The 17,319-nt window shown below is 35.8% G+C and overlaps 1 protein-coding gene across 17 annotated transcripts in view; it reads right to left on the bottom strand.

Annotated features, from left to right (window-relative positions):
* Mef2c (myocyte enhancer factor 2C) overlaps window positions 1–17,319 on the bottom strand; it is a 185,911-nt gene that overhangs the window by 149,210 nt on the left and 19,382 nt on the right. For 4 of the 17 annotated variants that reach the window (XM_070031114.1, XM_070031125.1, XM_070031131.1 and 1 more), the window contains exon 1: window positions 14,900–15,195. The exons of 1 other annotated variant lie outside the window; for it this stretch is intronic. The gene's annotated coding sequence lies outside the window, so the exon portion shown is untranslated. Of the gene's footprint in view, window positions 1–14,899; window positions 15,202–15,663; window positions 15,755–16,396; window positions 16,644–17,319 lie in introns of those variants that run through there. 12 more of the 17 variants (XM_070031122.1, XM_070031123.1, XM_070031124.1 and 9 more) reach the window with 9 other exon arrangements.

The raw sequence follows: 17,319 nt of genomic DNA, 5'->3' as shown, positions 1-17,319 counted from the left end.
GAAACATCAAAAACTAAGCAATTCAAGAATCCATGGGTTAATTAGAAAGTTATGTAACATGAAAAATTATGGATAAATTTAAATGTTAGGCGGGCCACAATGGCTCATACTTGCATTTTCAGTTCTTGGAAAGTAGATATGGGAAGATCATTTCAAGGTCAGGCAGCAAGATTATATCTCAACAAACAAGCAAGGTGTGCTGGTACAAGTCCATCATTGCAGTTATGTGAAAGGTATAGGAGGATCATGTTCTAATTCCAGCTTTAGTCAAAAAGCACAAGATCTTCTCAGAAAAATAATCTATACAAAAGGGACTGGAAGAGAGGATCAAGTGAAAGGGCATTTGCCCACCAAGCCTGAGGCCCTAAGTTCACACCCTAATATTGTCAAATGTGTGTGTGTGTGGAGGGTGGAGAGTGTGCACACACTGGTAAGGAAAAATGGACCCCAGAATTGTGAATTGTCCTTTATGATTAATTTTATATTTATGTGCAACATTACTATCATTTAAAAGTTGTAAACTTTAATATATGCACTATAGCATTTTAAAATGTAATCACTGGGGATTCTGCACTTTATAAGAACTAAGAGAACTTTTAATAGTCATATAATTCAGCAATTAAATTGTAGGCTGTGACAACAATGCCAATGAGTTTCAATTGCAAAATATTTCTTGCTCAAATGGGCACAATTAACAAACATTTTTTTGTGTGTGTGCTGGTCCTGGGGCTAGCTTGAACTCAGGGCCTAGGCGCTGTACCTTTTTTGCTCAAGGTTAACATTCTACCACTTGAGCCACAGCTTTAATTGTGCAATTAACTCCTCAGGCTGGCTTCAAACCATGATCCTTAGATTTCAGCCTCCTGAGCAGCTAAGATTACCAGCATGCACCACCGGCACCTCGCTTAAAAATAATCTTAATTTCTGTTGTTTGAGTTGTCTATGTGACATAACAATGGTCTGATACATTATACCTGAAGTGTATATCAAAAATTGTGTGTAGAAATCTAAAACTATTTTTCATATATATAATTAGTGCTTATTTAATTCCTGAATATATTTTGTGAACTGCATTTTCACTTTTTGAAGTTTTATTGTTATTTTTTTGTGCAGATACAGAGGTTTAAACTCAGGGACATGTGCACTTGCTTAACTTTTATACTCCTGGTTCCCGCTCTACCAGTTAAGCCACACCTCCACTTCCTAATTTGCAATTCTGGTTCCTATGAAATTTAAGCTTGTGTAAGAAAAATTTGATGTTCCTGGATTGTGACTCATTATCCAGGTCAAAAGTATTTAAAAAAAAAACATAGAATTAGGATTTAAGAACTTTTATAGCCTTCAGTTTTGGGAGATGGAAACATCCTGAATTGTACACAAAATGTAAATATGTCCAGTAAGTGCTAGCATGTTCATATCTATGATTACATATGTATATGTACATGCGTTTAAAATGATTGATTTTTATTATCTTGGAATAATTGTTTAAAGGGGTTTCAAATTAGCACATGTGTTTATGTGTAAAACACATCTTGATCAGTGTCTCCTTCCCTCATTTTCTCTTCTCCCATCTATTTCATCCCTGTCAGTCTCAAGTTTTCTAGTTTTATTCTCATGTATGTACATTGAGGGATATGACTAAATATTTTCCCACCATTTCTGTCTCCATTTGTTGACCCCTTTGCTCAGGTTCTACTTCTCGTAGATAAGACACTTCCTAACAATTTGTTAAACTATTAATCATTCAAAAGAATTAAAATCTTTGGTAAATAACTGAACTCAAATTTGCGTATGTATGCAACTTTCATTACTCAAGTATTGGAGAAATTACCTTCAATGAAAAAGACAACATAAACATAATGTTTTTACTACTAAGAATAGTTTGTGGCAATAGAAAAACTCTAATGAATAATAAAAATTGAGTTTAGAAATATTTACCTAGGATATTTAAAAATGTGAAAAATAAAAAGACAATGTCATAATATTTGGTACATATATTTTTTTATCAAGTGTCTCTCTGCAGAACAGGAATGCATTTGATAGCATAATTTCTTTTGGCTCAACTTAATAAAGATAGTTGACTTAAGTATAATAACATAGCATTATCGGGTCAAAGAATTATATTTGTGACCACACCCTAAGCAATCTATCAGGAAAAAATAAAAACAGCATTAAGTGGCAAAACCTTGGGGGCAAAGTAGGTTAAATATCTAATTTTGCAGGAAATTTCATAATTAGAAATTGGAAAATTTATAAAGAAATCTTTATTTTAAGCAGTTCTATCAAAATCTAGTCTTAATTTTAGCCATAGTATATTTCAGCATTAAAGACATGTTTGTACTTTTAAGATTTTAGTTTTTAATGGAAGTAAATAACTGGTCAATGTTTAGAAGAAATCTTGTGGCATGTTATAAAAGTTTCTTAGAAATCTCTTAAAGGCTGAGTACCATAAAACTAGGGCAATGCATATATTCTCAGTTACTCTTTAAAAAAACCTGTAAAAGTGACTATAGTGGCATGTTCTGACACGTTCTTTTCAGAAACCGAACCCTGTTAGTGACAGCAGAACAGATTGTGTGCATCTGCTGGGAAAGAGCCAGATGACAGTGGAAAAACACACATGGGTACCTTGGCACAGCAAATAAAAAATGGAGGAAAAAAAGACCTGGAAGAGAAAGTGCTCAACTTTAATTGAAACATTCTTTCCAACATGATGAATATCAGCCAACCACCTCTTGTAGCCTGTCGATTTTGCATATAAGAATGCATTCTAAAAGAGCCCTTTGTAAATTAGGGGGCTGTTTTGTCCTCTCAGCACTAAATGTTGACTCCGGTTTGGGATTATTTCTTCAAATTATAGCAAATGTAATAAGTATAAGGGTATAAAAAGATGCCATTCTACCACAGTGTGGTACATGAACACTAACTTATAAAAACCCTTTCAGGGTTCAAGTCATATTTCAAGTATCTGGCTTAAGGTTTTGAATTATGTGGATATTTTATGGCCAAGAGCCAAGGATGCCACAATTCAAATATCCCGCAAATGTGACTATTGTAAGTGGTGCTTGCACTCAATAGTGCTACGATATTTCATTTTCTGCTGATCAACCGCACTATTGTTTAAACAGTTGGCTCACTAGCAGAAGAGAGCTCCTACATAAAAACCAAATGTGTTTCTATAAATCATATCAGGAAGTTCTCTTGGATGCACTGATTACAATGAAAATGTATTCTATACAGTATACAATGCAAATTTTAAACTGGAGACAAAGTTGTTTAATAGATTAGTAGTGTGACTGAAGCAGCTGCAGTCAAAAAAAATTCTGGTGATTAACAGCCATTTTCCAGTAATCATAACCCTGGAAAGGCTACTAAGTAGGGGGAGGGGGTTGCAGATGGTAATAATTCTCTCAGCCCATGTGCCTTTGAGGGCTCCATCATCTTCATGCAGACTTATTATTATTATTATTATTTTTAAATTAAAGCTTTTAGAGGCATCCTTGATTGCAGTGTTGGGAACTGTCCATGCTGTTTTACCACAGGGAAGTCCACTCTGCAAGTATTCCTTGTGCTGAACACTCTCTATCCAGGCATTAAAACAGGTTAAGAAAAGAAAGCTGAAATGCAAGGTGCACACCAGAGGGTCATTATTCAAATGCATGAGAACAATTTCAAGCAGTCACAACTCCCCAGGTTGTAAAAAGTGGGCAGGCCTAGTCCACATTATCTGTCATCCAAAATATGATCTTTTTTTGGAGAAATTAAATACAAAGCTGAACAAAAAGTGATAAACAGTTCCTGACCCCAAGAATGATTCCCATTTCTGTTCACATTTTATTTAAGTGTGTTTATTAGGGATATCAAATGTTACTTTGGGGATATATTCTACATTATCTGCTATGTTTTTTCTTACCTGAATGAAAATACCCAAATTGAGTTCATTTATTTGTCATCTCAGAGTAGATAAATTTCCCAAGTCTGGGAAAATAAAAGTAAGAATGCTCTTTATTTAATTTTTAACTATACTAATTTAAAAGCACTTTATATGTAAAAGTAAATATAATTTTTAATGTATTCAGCAGATTGTATAAGTTAACTCTTATATGTAAAAACACTTGTGAAGGAGTATAAGATAAGTAAATAACACTCATTCCTCAGGAACAAATCTGGTCTATACCTACAACCAAAATAGTGCAGTAAGAAATAAACAAGGAATAGTAATGTGACTTTCAAAAGTAGGGACTACTTATTGTTTTAAAAAGGCTTTAGAATTTTTGGTGAGAGTTTACTAGCTCTATGTGTATCGAAGCAGTTTCTCCAAACTAACTAATTAAAATTATTATTATTAGGCAATATTTTCTGGAATTGAGAACTTTTAAGAAATAAATTCTGAAACTCTTGAAATTATTTTGTCTCTTTGGATCCATTTCTAGTTCTCAAGCCAGCATTTAATACCATCTAATCTGTGAAAGGTTTTGATTTTCTTGGAAAAAGGTATATTGCACTTAGCAATCATTAGAATTGACCTAACATCAGAACTAGAAACTTATCCTGAAAGTAAACCAATAGTAATATACTTTAAAATTTTTTCAATTATCCCACCAAGATTTCTAAGTGATTATTTGATCATAGGATTAAAATGTAATGTGCTGTTATGATAACAATAATTGTTGAACACTTACTAAGTGTCTGCATTATGCTCTTATATATATTTAATCCTTATAAAAACTCAAAGAGATGGATGCTGTCATTTCCCCCATTTTACAGATGCTGGAACTGAGGTTTCCTGATGATTATGTAAACCTGCTTAAACCCTCTAACCTTCCAGGAAAATGGAAATGGGGAAGAAGGCCTTTGAACCCAGTTTTGGCTGTTGTTCACAGTCATTACTCACTACCGTTTATGAGTATGTTTACTAATAGCACACATGTATATTCAAAGAGTGCAATTAAGATGGCAATGGAGTGTTCAACTCTTTTTTTCTCTTGTGTCCATCCTCATTCTCTCATCATTTCTGTTTCTCCCACTTACATTCCCCATTACACACACACACACACACACACACACACACACACACACACACACACACACACACACACACACACACACACACACACAGAGAGAACATTATGAAAACCCTACATTGGTTCATCTTGTCCCACAACCATGTCACCTTCTGGGAGCTCATGATGTTGTGCATTTTGTCATGATATATGGTCCACTGATTCTAAAGATATTGTTAGTTACTGACAGACACTATCCTGTAAACCTTGCTCTTTCAAGATCACTACGGAGATTTTTCATGACATGGTATCAGTTTGAGTTGACACACATACGTCTATCAAGCCTAAGGAGCTAAATTAACACCTTAAACTGTTCTATGATCTCACATACATAGTCAAAGCAAGTTAAAAGTGTCCTCGCTTTTACAATACTAAATACATGTACTTTGAAGCAAGAAGGGAACTCAGACAGCAGAGAATCCAAAAACAATAAAAACAGAAGAAAAAAGGGTGAAGTCCAGAATTATTTGATTTTTTTGAGCTATAAAATGAGACAAGAGTGGGAAAGACCACAAATGCTCACTCCCACTCAAGCAAGAGCAAATAGTCCTAGAAGGGACATTGTGGAATTATTTTAACCACATGGCTATAAGGAATAAACTATGGGTCTGAGTACCTGATGCTACCTTTTGGAAATCTATTCTGGTTTTTTCTCTTGTGTTTATGGGAGAGGAGAAAATTTCAAACATAAAAGAAAGGAAAGAGGTAGCCAAAATTATTTTCTTAACTTCTAGCATATTATACACTCTAAGTGGGATTCCAATAAATCCAACAAATGAACACACAGACACATTTTCCTAGTAACCAAGTGTTAGCCTTAATTTAATTAGGACAGATAATCCAGACGGAATTAGGTCTTGATTTATACCTTTTAAACATATTAATGTTAATGGCAACAAAATTATGGTAAAAATACCTACTTTCTAGACGATATAAAAACCTTTACTACAAGACCACCCAACCATTTTCTACGTCTCCTCCAACATAGAGGAAGATCAGATCTTCATAAAGAAGTCATTGTAATATATTGGCTATCACCATTTACAATTTCTGAAATTCTTGTCCAGAGAGTTACTTATTAGTTGAACCTTCAGGAGACTCATGTTTTACTCATGCAACTGCTGTAATACTTAAATATTCAGAGAGTTTACTTTCTATTTAAACTTTTTATCTAGAACATATAGTCAACAGTTGAAACTTGACAATGGGCCTAAGAATGTTTATCAAGGAGCGGTGATGTAAATAATCCTACTCTTGTAAGAAAATTCCAAGAAAATAATAAATGTCATGCTACATTGTGAATTAAAGTAAAATTTTAAATTGAAGGATAGTTTTAATCAGAATTTTTGAATAGAATGTGTAATTTTTAAAAATTGGAAATGTTATTGGCTCCCATCTGTATTAATATATGCAAAAAATTCAGTATTTTTTTTTCTCCCTTGCTAATGGTCCTTCAAGGGTGCCAGGTGCAAGGAACTTGCCAAAACACCTAGAGCAAGAATATCACACTGTGATCACATTCTTAACCCTAGAGGCCTTTTACATTTTTTAAGGTTTATGCTATGTTCATTTATTAACACTCTGCCGAGAAACATATACATACACAGAAAAGTAGTTGCCTGACATTTAAGCAAAATTTAAATTATCTATTTTCAAGAAAAATTAAATTGTATTTCACTGTTGGCCTGATCTGGTAAATTTTAAATAGGCAGCTAATAATTGGTTTAATAGGTTACTGGCTAAACTAACATTTATACTTCGTTCATTCACTGTTAAATCAATAATTTAGTTCAAAAATAAAATTGGAACAAATATTTATTATGTAGCTCTCCTGAAGGGTCCCATTTAATACATTTCTAAAGGAGAAGGCTAGTTTTAGAAAGGTGTGCTGGCAAAAATCTGATTGCATCTCTCTCAAATGAGAATACGGCTCCTGACTGAAGGAAACCATCGCAGCTAGGAATTATTTTTCATAGAATTTAAAAGAAAATTACATTGTTAACATTTGAAAATGTAACTTGATAATTAAAAGCTACTTTTAAACAATTTCCCTCTTCATATTTAAAAGAGAAGTGTAAATTTCCAGGCCGCAGTTTCAATCACAAGGAATGTGAATTCAGATTATTTTGGAAGTTAATTTATCTTGCATGGTATTAAACACATTGCTTTACATGGCATCTTTCAAATGAAGAACCTAAACCAAATCTGAAAGACAATGCCCACATTCTTTCTTCTTTCCCTTCTGCATTTTTACCTAATAATTATTGAAAGTGTGAATGTTTATCAACAAACATTACTGCAGCATATTATTTGGGAATAGTTTTGCTTCTCCTCAACTTTTAATTTGCATCATAAAATGATCTAAACTATTTGGAACGGAATGCACAGACTCCATTGAAAAGAAATCATTATGTATTTATTTTTATTTTTGTTTTTTGTCGAACAAACACAATTTTTAAAAAAGGAGGATGCCTCATTGGACTTCCCGTACTGGAGGTAGGAGGTGAAGGAGAGGTCTCATATTCCCTCTCATACCAATTGTTCCCTGCATTCTAAACTGTTAGGTGGGAATAGAAAAAAAAAGGAGGTGGAGGAAGCATACTGAATTCACTTTGCAGTTAAATGTCTTAGTGATTTAAGAGGCAGAGTTTTCTAGTTAAAGAAGGGAAACATTATGCTTTTCCTTTCCCAAAGCTACTTCTCAGGAAGAAGGCTCTCATAGCTCCATAGCCTACGTAGGGGGAAAAAGGGACATTGCTTAGGGTTGAAATCACTCTCAGACAGAGGAGGGGAAGTTTATGATGTGGCGCTGTGCACTGGTTCTGGGCTGCAGCCAGAAAGTTTTCACTTTGTAGTCCTGCTGCCAGTACCTGCCCTGCATAGTCAAGAATAAAAATACACCAGCGTTCTACCTCAGAAACTGTCGATGTTACAAGGAATTAAAAGAGTTTATTTTTCTTTCTTTATCCTGAGTGTAATTACTGTTTTTTTTTTTTTTAAAAAGAGCTGAAACTATAGTAACTGGAGTTTTTTCCCCCTTTTTAAACTCCTCACACTACCTTCCCACAAAGCCATTTAAGTTAAATGGTACATTTACAGACTCACCTACATGAAGGATATAACTTAAAACATCTGCTTAGACACATAGTTCTCTTCTGATATAAAAAGTGTGGCAAAATTGTTTAAAATATAGGGCCATTATATTCTTAAAATATGTGTTCTTCAGTGTGTGTGTTCATTCATTAAAGAGAACTTGGACCGCAATTAAGTAGTAGGTCCTATAAAGGTTCATTGTGTGACCGTGATTTCTAAAAATAAATGCCCCTGTGAAGATTTCTGCTAAATAATCACATCTTCAAAATTACTTTAAAGAAATATCAATCCCTCAAGTTGCATTAAGCAGTAACACCACCCCTCCCTAATAAGACCTGACAATACTCCTTATTATAAAAGGTCTAGAATTAATTAGTAGATTAAAAAAATAAAAGTCAAGTTTTTTTTTCTGTCAAGTAGTAAGTCTGTTTGCTTAACTATTCTGACTTACTCGTATTAGTGAATCTATTTTCTAATTTTGTAAATGAATAAGCAAATCTTAGCCGAGGCTACCCATCCTTAGGATTTGGGAAAGGAATCCAATCTCTTGTTCTTATATTACCTTGTTGAAAAACACAGATGTGTGGAAAAAGCAAAGATACGGGTATTTATGGCTATTTTTAAAGATACTTCACATTCTGTCAAAAAACCATATAATTGCTACTTTAAAAATACATTATGCTAGGGATCATCTGAGAGCTATTGATACAAGTTAGCTCTTCATGCACATCTTATCTATGACAACAAGACATAGGGGTTAAACCAGACCATGCTCAGGATGCTATTTGGAAAAAGCAGGTCTCAAGCTTAACATGCCTTATTTAAATCATCCCTTGAAGAGTTGCACTGTCATTCTACATGAATCAGAATACTTGCAGGATGGATAACATTGCTCCATTTATTTAAAATTTGCAACATTACGAATTAATAAAGTCTCTATAATGTCTATATTACCAAAGAGTAATGATTCTTACAGAATTTGCCTTTAGGAAATACAGTGTCTATACCGCTCATAATGTCACCCATTTATTTTACAACGTTCTCAAATGATTCTCTTCAGGTGTACTCTGAACTTTGTTTACACTGATTATACTTTAAAAAAAGCACAGAAATTTAACTTTGGTAACAGAATGACAATGTAGAGCAAATACATTACAGGGATGTCAAATAAAGGTTCTTCATATTATGGAATGATACTAAACCATGGATTTACATAACTATCACAGCTTTTATCCTTCATAGGAATATGCTTTCCCTTTTTGCAGTAAAAGTAATATCAGAGAATGTGAGGCAAGACTGTAATGGATAATCTTTCCTATAATATATTTCACAATAGCATTCATCATAAAAACGTTTTTTTCTTGTACAGATGAAAACAATTAACATAAAATCATTAGTGCTATTTTCATATTCTCAGAAGGAAAGGTAGGAAATGATACCTCCTAGCTTTCATTTCTTTATGCCTTAGTGTTAGATGTAAATAGTAGTAACTATTAAATTGTGGCATTGAGCTAGATGCATATTATTTGAGTGTACTTTACGGTGATTGCATTCATGAACATTAAAATATGTATTACAATTACAGAATTTTGCAGATCTTTCTCAGCGTTCAGTATGAGACAGACTATCAATAAGAGCTACTTTCTGGAAAACAAATCTGATAGTTTTTGTGCTCACAAAGTACAGTAGATTCTTACAAGTTATTTCCTTTCTCATGCTGATATTCTCTTACATACTGCATATTTGCTTCAACTCTCCAAAGGAAGAAATGTGGCTCTTGTGGGAAAGGCCCACCCCTTTCTACATGTTTGCTTCCTTGAACGAGAAAAGAACACACCCCCTTACATTCTTTGAAATGTATCCAAAAAGTACAGAACCATAATAACACTGTATCATTGATTAAATTAGAAAAATTAAGTGATAGTCAAATGTTAATATGCCGAGTATTTTAACTAAGAGAACTAAAAGACACCTGTACATAACAGCAGTGAACTACATTCTGTCTAGCCTCTATATTTGGATGCTTAGAATATTTGTGTTAATGGAAGAAAGTCATGAATGTTTGTGGCATGTGTGTGTTGTATGACATCTCAGGAAGAGATCAATAAATGTTAAAGATTTTTGACTACATCTTTTAAATTTAGACCTATTAGGAGAATGTTCCCCCCTTTTACATGAATATAAAAGAGAAAAAATATTTGTAAATTAAAGTATCCAAATTCCTAAGTAAAATCAGAGGACTATTCAAAATCCCAGACCTGCAAGAACATCACAGGTCTCTCCTTGGTACTCTAATGTCAGAAAACTTACACTGAAGTTAGTGTCTACTAATTTCTACCTCATTAAAGCATTCTGCTAGGCATAAGAAATTACATTCCAATAAGGCTTCCTTTCCTTTTGTAGAATTGTATATGCCCTAACCAATTTTTTCTTTTGTTGTTATTTTTCAAAGAAAATAATGTACTTACTCCATATTTGTGGCAGTTTGGATGCTTATCTTTCCTTTTAGTTTTGAAATTCTCTTTTGTTGTACTTGTAAATGTAAACAGAGTAGGCAATAGCTGACATCTCTTAACCTACTTTTTAGGATTTGAGGTGGTAATTCCCTTTGCCACTTGTTTATTAGGCATTTTAGCTCAGTAATTTCCAGGCCTACAAAATGGAAGCTCTGCTGTTTTGTCTATGTTTTTTCCTTGGAGGAAAAGTGAAGATATACAGGGAATGTATAAATTGGAATTGAAGGTAGTAAACTTATTAAAACTTAGTAAGATATTGTTATGGTCAAAGAAAACCTGCATGTGTCACAAATTCACATCGATGAAACATCTCATTCACTAAAACCTCCTATCTTAGTATAATAATACACAGAAAATTAAACACATAAATATTAATTTTATGTATCACAGAGTACGTAGGCAATGAAAATGCAATGTTTACATTTATGGGTGACTCATTAGTGTTTTATTGTGTGAAACACTAGGAGGCATCAGTTGGGTAAAAAAAGACTTCAATTTTAGAGAAAGCAAGAGATTACTGAAGAATTGGATGTGTAAGAAAGTTGGAGTTTCCAAAATGTCATTTTTTGAAACAAAAGTTTATTTTCTGAAATGCACATCATGTTTTGTTGTAAAGAAGGATTTTTAATGTAAAGTTCATGAAATATACAATATATACACAAAATTTGACCAATCAACATCTATTAAGCTATATTTCAGATGTATATGATATAATAATTAAATATTTTCACAAAGACTACAGTTGGTAATAGTTGGGCATTACTATTATGCATTTTCTGCTCAATTACTCAAAGCTACAAGGATGCTTTATTTCTGGCAAATTCTGCTTTGTATACTTTACCATACTACTGAAAATGTCCAATGAGTTTAAGCCTTATGATAACTACTGCACATAAGCAAACAGCTTGAAGTCTGTTCAAAAAGAAGTGATGGAACTTAAAATTTAAGAGATGAAGAAACGTATAAAGAGCATGCTTTCTCTCGCTGCGCTATTGAAAGTCTATTTTTTGAAAACTGAGTTTTCTACTGTTTGAATGGCTCTTCATAATGATGAAGCAACAGGGCTGTCGTATACTTATCTAGCAATCATTTGAAATCCGAGTGCCTTGCCATTCCTCAGCACTCAGCTTTTATCTTTGACCTATCAGAATGACACGTGAACTGTGTAATCTGCCTTTTGTAAAGTGCACAGACTCCGTTGTTGCTCGTGGTTTTGTGAATCGCCCCTGTAATCTGGTTTGATTTCCTAAAGGTGACAGATCTCAATGAACAGTCAAGCTTAACTGACTGCAAGATAGTCCATGTGTCCAGGAGATTAAGGTGCAGTGTTGAGGATGGGATCATAAAATCACCCCTCCTTGCACATGTAGCACACTCACTGAGTATCGGCCTCTAAGGCCTTTCACTGTCATCACCATATGTGTAAAAAGAATGTGCACATCTTCAGATATTAACTGGGGAGGCATTTTCTTGGAAAATGAGCTTTTATAAATATAGAGCATGTTATTAATACACTCTTTAAGTACATTCCGTGACCCTTAATTTCAGATTGAATTCTTGCATAATTCTTTCACTCATGCCCTGGGAACCATGGCTCTCTGTTTAATAACTATTTCTTTGTAGTTTTATAGTACAAGTACCACTGCACATATATTTACCCCAATTTTGTCACTTTCTGAGATTTCAGGGACTCAAAATATACTACATGTAGAGTTGGGAAATAAAAGCACAAAATATACTACAACAAACAGACGAAAGTTTTAAAGATGATGTTAACCTATGCTAAGGAGTTATTTGGTGCAGTTCATTATAAAAGAAATTTGAATATAATATATCCTTTATTAGAGGATACAGCTGTACTCTTAAGCAATTTATTGATTCAGTAAACTGAGGGCCAAAGAAAAAAATTAATAGATAGCTGAAAAATGCAGGACATAATACTTCTTCAGGATTTAATTTTGAATCATTACAGAGCCTCTTTCCATATTGGAATGAATCATTTCCCCAAAATTTTTCAAAATGAGCTGGCTTACAATGAAAAAAAAGTAATGAAACAAATCCTTTCAATTTAAATTTTATGTAGTTATTTAGTGTTAAGGTGGTCCTATCCAGAAAAGTTAACACCTGTGATTGTACACTTTACAACTATGATTAGCTCTGGAACATTAAAAAAATTGACTTCTTATTATTTGCTATTTAAGCCAATGTTAATAAAATTAATATTTAATAAGATCAGTACCTTAATATTTATTATTTTTCATTGTATAATTACATAGCAAGCAGGATGTAAACAGCACACATATGCAAACATTTGACAACTATATGCATTTTATTAATAATTAGTAGATTTTTATAAAAATTACAGCAAAACAAAGTTAATTACCATCTAATATCTCCTCGACTGAAGAACCAAATATTAAACAACTGTTTTGCTTAAGTGTGTTTTCATGAAAAAATTAAAATTGAATTAGTAGTCTAAGATATAGTTAAATACAGTTTTCTACAAATAGGAAAAAAATTCTCACAGACTTAAAGGTTTTTTTTTTTTTTCCTCTTGAGATAAGGTGTTAAGTAGGGGCATCTCATTTTATCTCTCAAATACTGAATCCATTTGTGTTAGAACTGCTTCATTTGCCTTAATAAATAATTTAATGTATATACTGGAAGACAATAACATAGTCTACTAACTGTATTTTTGCCTAAAACGAATATAAAAAACAGTTTTGAGACATACTGAACATTTTAAGGACTAGCAAAAACTAGTAATATTTAAAAAATTAAATTAGATACTTTTGTTTCAAATGGCAAATTTCTGGGTCTATTTAAAGCTAAAATCCACATGCAATACAAGGTTAAACAAGGTTCACAGGTGGTCACATTTCCATGCACTTCCAATCCTCTAAGGAATGAAGTTTTTATACTCCTCATAACATCTTTCCTCTGCAATCACAATTTTATTGCAAGGTGCCAGTGAAGAGTCTGGTCACTTTTGGATTGGTAGATGGATGTGCCTGGAGTTGCCTTTCTAGCACTTAGAAAATATATGCAGCACCTAAGCATTTCATAAGACAGGTACTATTAGAGTTAGTATCAGATTAACAATAGTAAAATGCACTTTGTGTCAAAGCAGTTCTCCACTGAGGACTGGGTATAAAGAACTGGCAGAGAGCCTGATTCTACTTATTATATTGTCAGCATTTACATAGAAAGTATTTTATACAAAAGATTCCCATCCCTAAAATGTGAAGAAGAAAAGAAAGGCTTTTCCTAAGGAAAGATAACTACTGGACCTAGATTAGTCAGAAATAAATAACTCAGACATATAAGGTTTTAAGACTTAATAGCCATGTTCTGGGAAAGTAATAACATCAGCACTGAATTTAAATACTTGTATAATGTGTAATAGTACAATAAGCAACGTGCTGTGCCTGAATATACTTCCTTCATTCCCAACTTTATCACTGAGTTTGGTAACTTTCATCCAAAGTCCAAACAGAAGGCAATCTAAGTCTCTTAACATTGTTTGTTTTTAAAGAGCTTTGTATTTGACTTGATCTAAACAACAATGCCGGTGCTGAAATCCAAACATGGATTGTGAAATGTATAGACTACCGAGGCCAGGGTTACTTTTTGTCCACACCAATTAAGAAGCCCTCATTCAAACCAACACTTTGGTGAGGGAAGAAGATGCACAAAGGTAAGACTCTGACAGACAGCCATGCTGCAGCTCAAACTAATCTCAAGAATTAAGAATTAGTGGCTCAGAAGCATAACCCCGGGCAAATCAGTCTTTGGGTGAAGGGGACTCCTGGGAACATCTTTTCACAATGAACTAACTGCTAAATCTTAAGACATCTATTTCAAGGTCACAAAACATTCTGTGAAAAATTGAAATCCACCAAGGCTCCACACTCTCCACCATATCAAACATGCTAATGACGTGAACTAAACTTCATGAAACTTTAAACACACTGTGTGACAGGCACCAGTCAGGAGTGATTTCAATAACTGATGGCAAACGGAGAAGACTGCCTAAAAAGTTACTTTTAGCAACACACAAGGAAATCGTGGAATCTAAGGAAAAAGAATGCACAACGTGCCTCAACTTCAGCCTTCAAAAAAAAAGGCACCAGGATGAACCCAATGCCATGGAATATACTGATGCAGCTTTCAGAGACAATACCCAGGCTATTTCTATTTTTACCGAGAAATGTCAGAGGTACTTACATGAAGGAAGACCCGACCAGATTAGTCCTTGGGATATTTTCCTTTCTTAAGAGAAAGGGAGAGAGAGAGAGAAAGGAAAAAAACAAAAAACAAAAAAAACAATAATCTTTACTTTGTCCAGCCTTGAAGTGCTTCTCCACCTGATTCAAACATGCAGTCACGGCGACCCACACTGAACCTTCAAAGTCAATCCAATAGCAGCCCGAAGATGTCTGGGGTGTACGCGTGTGCTCAAGTGTCTGAGACTGCTAAGCAGAGCGAGCTGAGAAAGCTGGAGACGATGTATGCCTGTGTGTGCGCGCGCGCGCGCGCAGGGCGAGCGCGCGCGGAGGGGGGAGGCGCGCGCGGAGCCGCGCATTCGCGCGCGCACCCAGCTCGCTCGGAAGAGGAGGAGGAAGAAGAGGAAGAAGAGGAGGAGGAGGAGTAGGATGAAGGGAAGGAGGAGGAGGAGGAAGAGGAGGAGGAGAAAGTGGCTCTGCAGCCGGTCGGATTAAAAGTAACCAGACTCGTCCAGAAAACTGCGTCCAGGAAGGAAGTGACAGAAGACGAATGGGAAAAGGAGAGCAGCTCACGGCCTTTGAAACATCGCGTAAAAAAAAAAAAAAAAAGGCGGGGAGGGCGGGGGGCGGAGGGAGATGCCAGGATCCTGGGTGGAGAGGCGGGGGTGGCAAGGCAAACTGAGCTCTCAGGGTTGGAGTTCGAAGCAGCACGTCTGCTAAAGTGTCTTTCCCCTCCCCCCCCGCTTTATTTGATCTTGTTCTTGCCTTAGCCTCACGTTGCCTTTTCCCCTCCGTTTCTCTCCCCGCTCTCTGCTTCTCTGTGTCTCTCTCTCCTCTCTACAATCCCCAGCCGTTGAGTCTCTCCTCGGGAGCTGGAGCAATCACCAGTTTCACTCTTGCAAAAGCGGGGCGGGGACTAGACCTCCGGAGCCTTTTAATAAAACAAACATACAGCAGCTTCCCTCCTCACCCCTCCAGTCTCAACTAGATTGATAAATTACTCCACTACACTACTTTAATTATGTATATGGTATGCAGAATAAATCACTGAACATCAGTACCTCAATCAAGCACTTTTAAATGATAATTGCATCTTGGGCGAATCAATCTTTCCATTCCTGACATTTTGCTAATTTTAGTTTTACGGTGGGGTAATGGCACATGCCATACGCAAACCTAATGACAATTCTTTATTGCACGAAAGGAAAGACAACACGACGAGCGGTGGGCTCCCGGCTTCTCTCCCCGTGCCACCGCAGAGGACGCTCGGGGAGAGCCGGTCTCCGGCTGGCGAGGCGCGCGCGCGCTCGCTCCCCGGGGACGCGGCGAGCCAGCCAGCAGGAAAGTCCTGCAAAAGTCGGGGATCTTTCCTCTGACCAATAGGAGCGCGACCCTAACCGTGGCTCGGCGGCTGCCCCCTCCCCCTCGGATTCTCGTTTGGCTACTCCAGTCTTCCGCCGGTCGGTGCGCGCTTCGGTTACTCACGCGTAAAACCCACCGACTGAGGATGTCAGCAGCACTGGATTCCAGCGGGCTTTTCCTGCGGCACACGCGGCTTTCCCACCTTGAGAGGTTGCAGGGCTAGACAGGGAGCCGGAAGGCTTCCCGAACGTGGAAGTTTGTAGGAAATAATACAAGAATGACTAGCTTTTGAAATCCGGACTTCATTTGCAAGGCCATGAACTTTCTCATCAGTTTGGAAATATTTACCAAGGCAGCAGCTAGCTTCCTCAGAGATTTTCCCCTCCTTTCTCCTACACTGCGCTCCCCCCACCTCCTTCTCTCTCTTCCACAACTTAACTTCATCCAGGTCATTAACATGTAAACCCAACCAACTTCCCAGAGGCGTTACTGGTGACCTCACTTATACCGACGACTTTCAGCTACATAAGAAGCAGAACAGGGACTGATAAAGAAGATCATTTGTGTTAAGCTTGAAACATAGCAAACATTTTTCTTTAGCAAAAATACAGGTTAACATCCAATTTTTAGGGAAAGATAGCAGGGTCTGGGCACCACCTTGCCCTTTCTGATTACACCACGCCCAAGAAAGTTAAAAATAAAATGTGTTAGTCCATGCACAAATGAAGAGACAAGATTCCAGCAAACTATAGATAACATGAAATGTTCAGGCATTTTTTTAATTTTAATATTGGGAAGGAAAAGGAAAACGAACAAAGGCCAAAATTCTGAGTGCACAAGAGGAGACAGTTCTAGTGTACAGAATGATGTAGCTAATTAAAGAAATCTCCTCACTTAAAAAAATTCCTTTCTGCACTATGTGTTTAGCCCAATGACTAGTTGCATTTCCTGTTAACTTCTTCAGTATGCCTGCAGACAACTATTTTAATACATGAGGGCAGGGTGATTCTCTAAGTCTCTTGCTTCATTGTAGGGGCTATTTGATGTTAGTAGCTTCTC

Source organism: Dipodomys merriami, unplaced genomic scaffold (genome assembly GCF_024711535.1).
Source record: "Dipodomys merriami isolate MVZ:Mamm:240054 unplaced genomic scaffold, mDipMer1.0.p SCAF_20, whole genome shotgun sequence".
In the NCBI taxonomy this organism is placed as follows: Eukaryota; Metazoa; Chordata; class Mammalia; order Rodentia; family Heteromyidae; genus Dipodomys; species Dipodomys merriami.
Note: the sequence above shows the minus strand (reverse complement) of the source record. Positions and strands in the feature narration are given on the sequence as shown.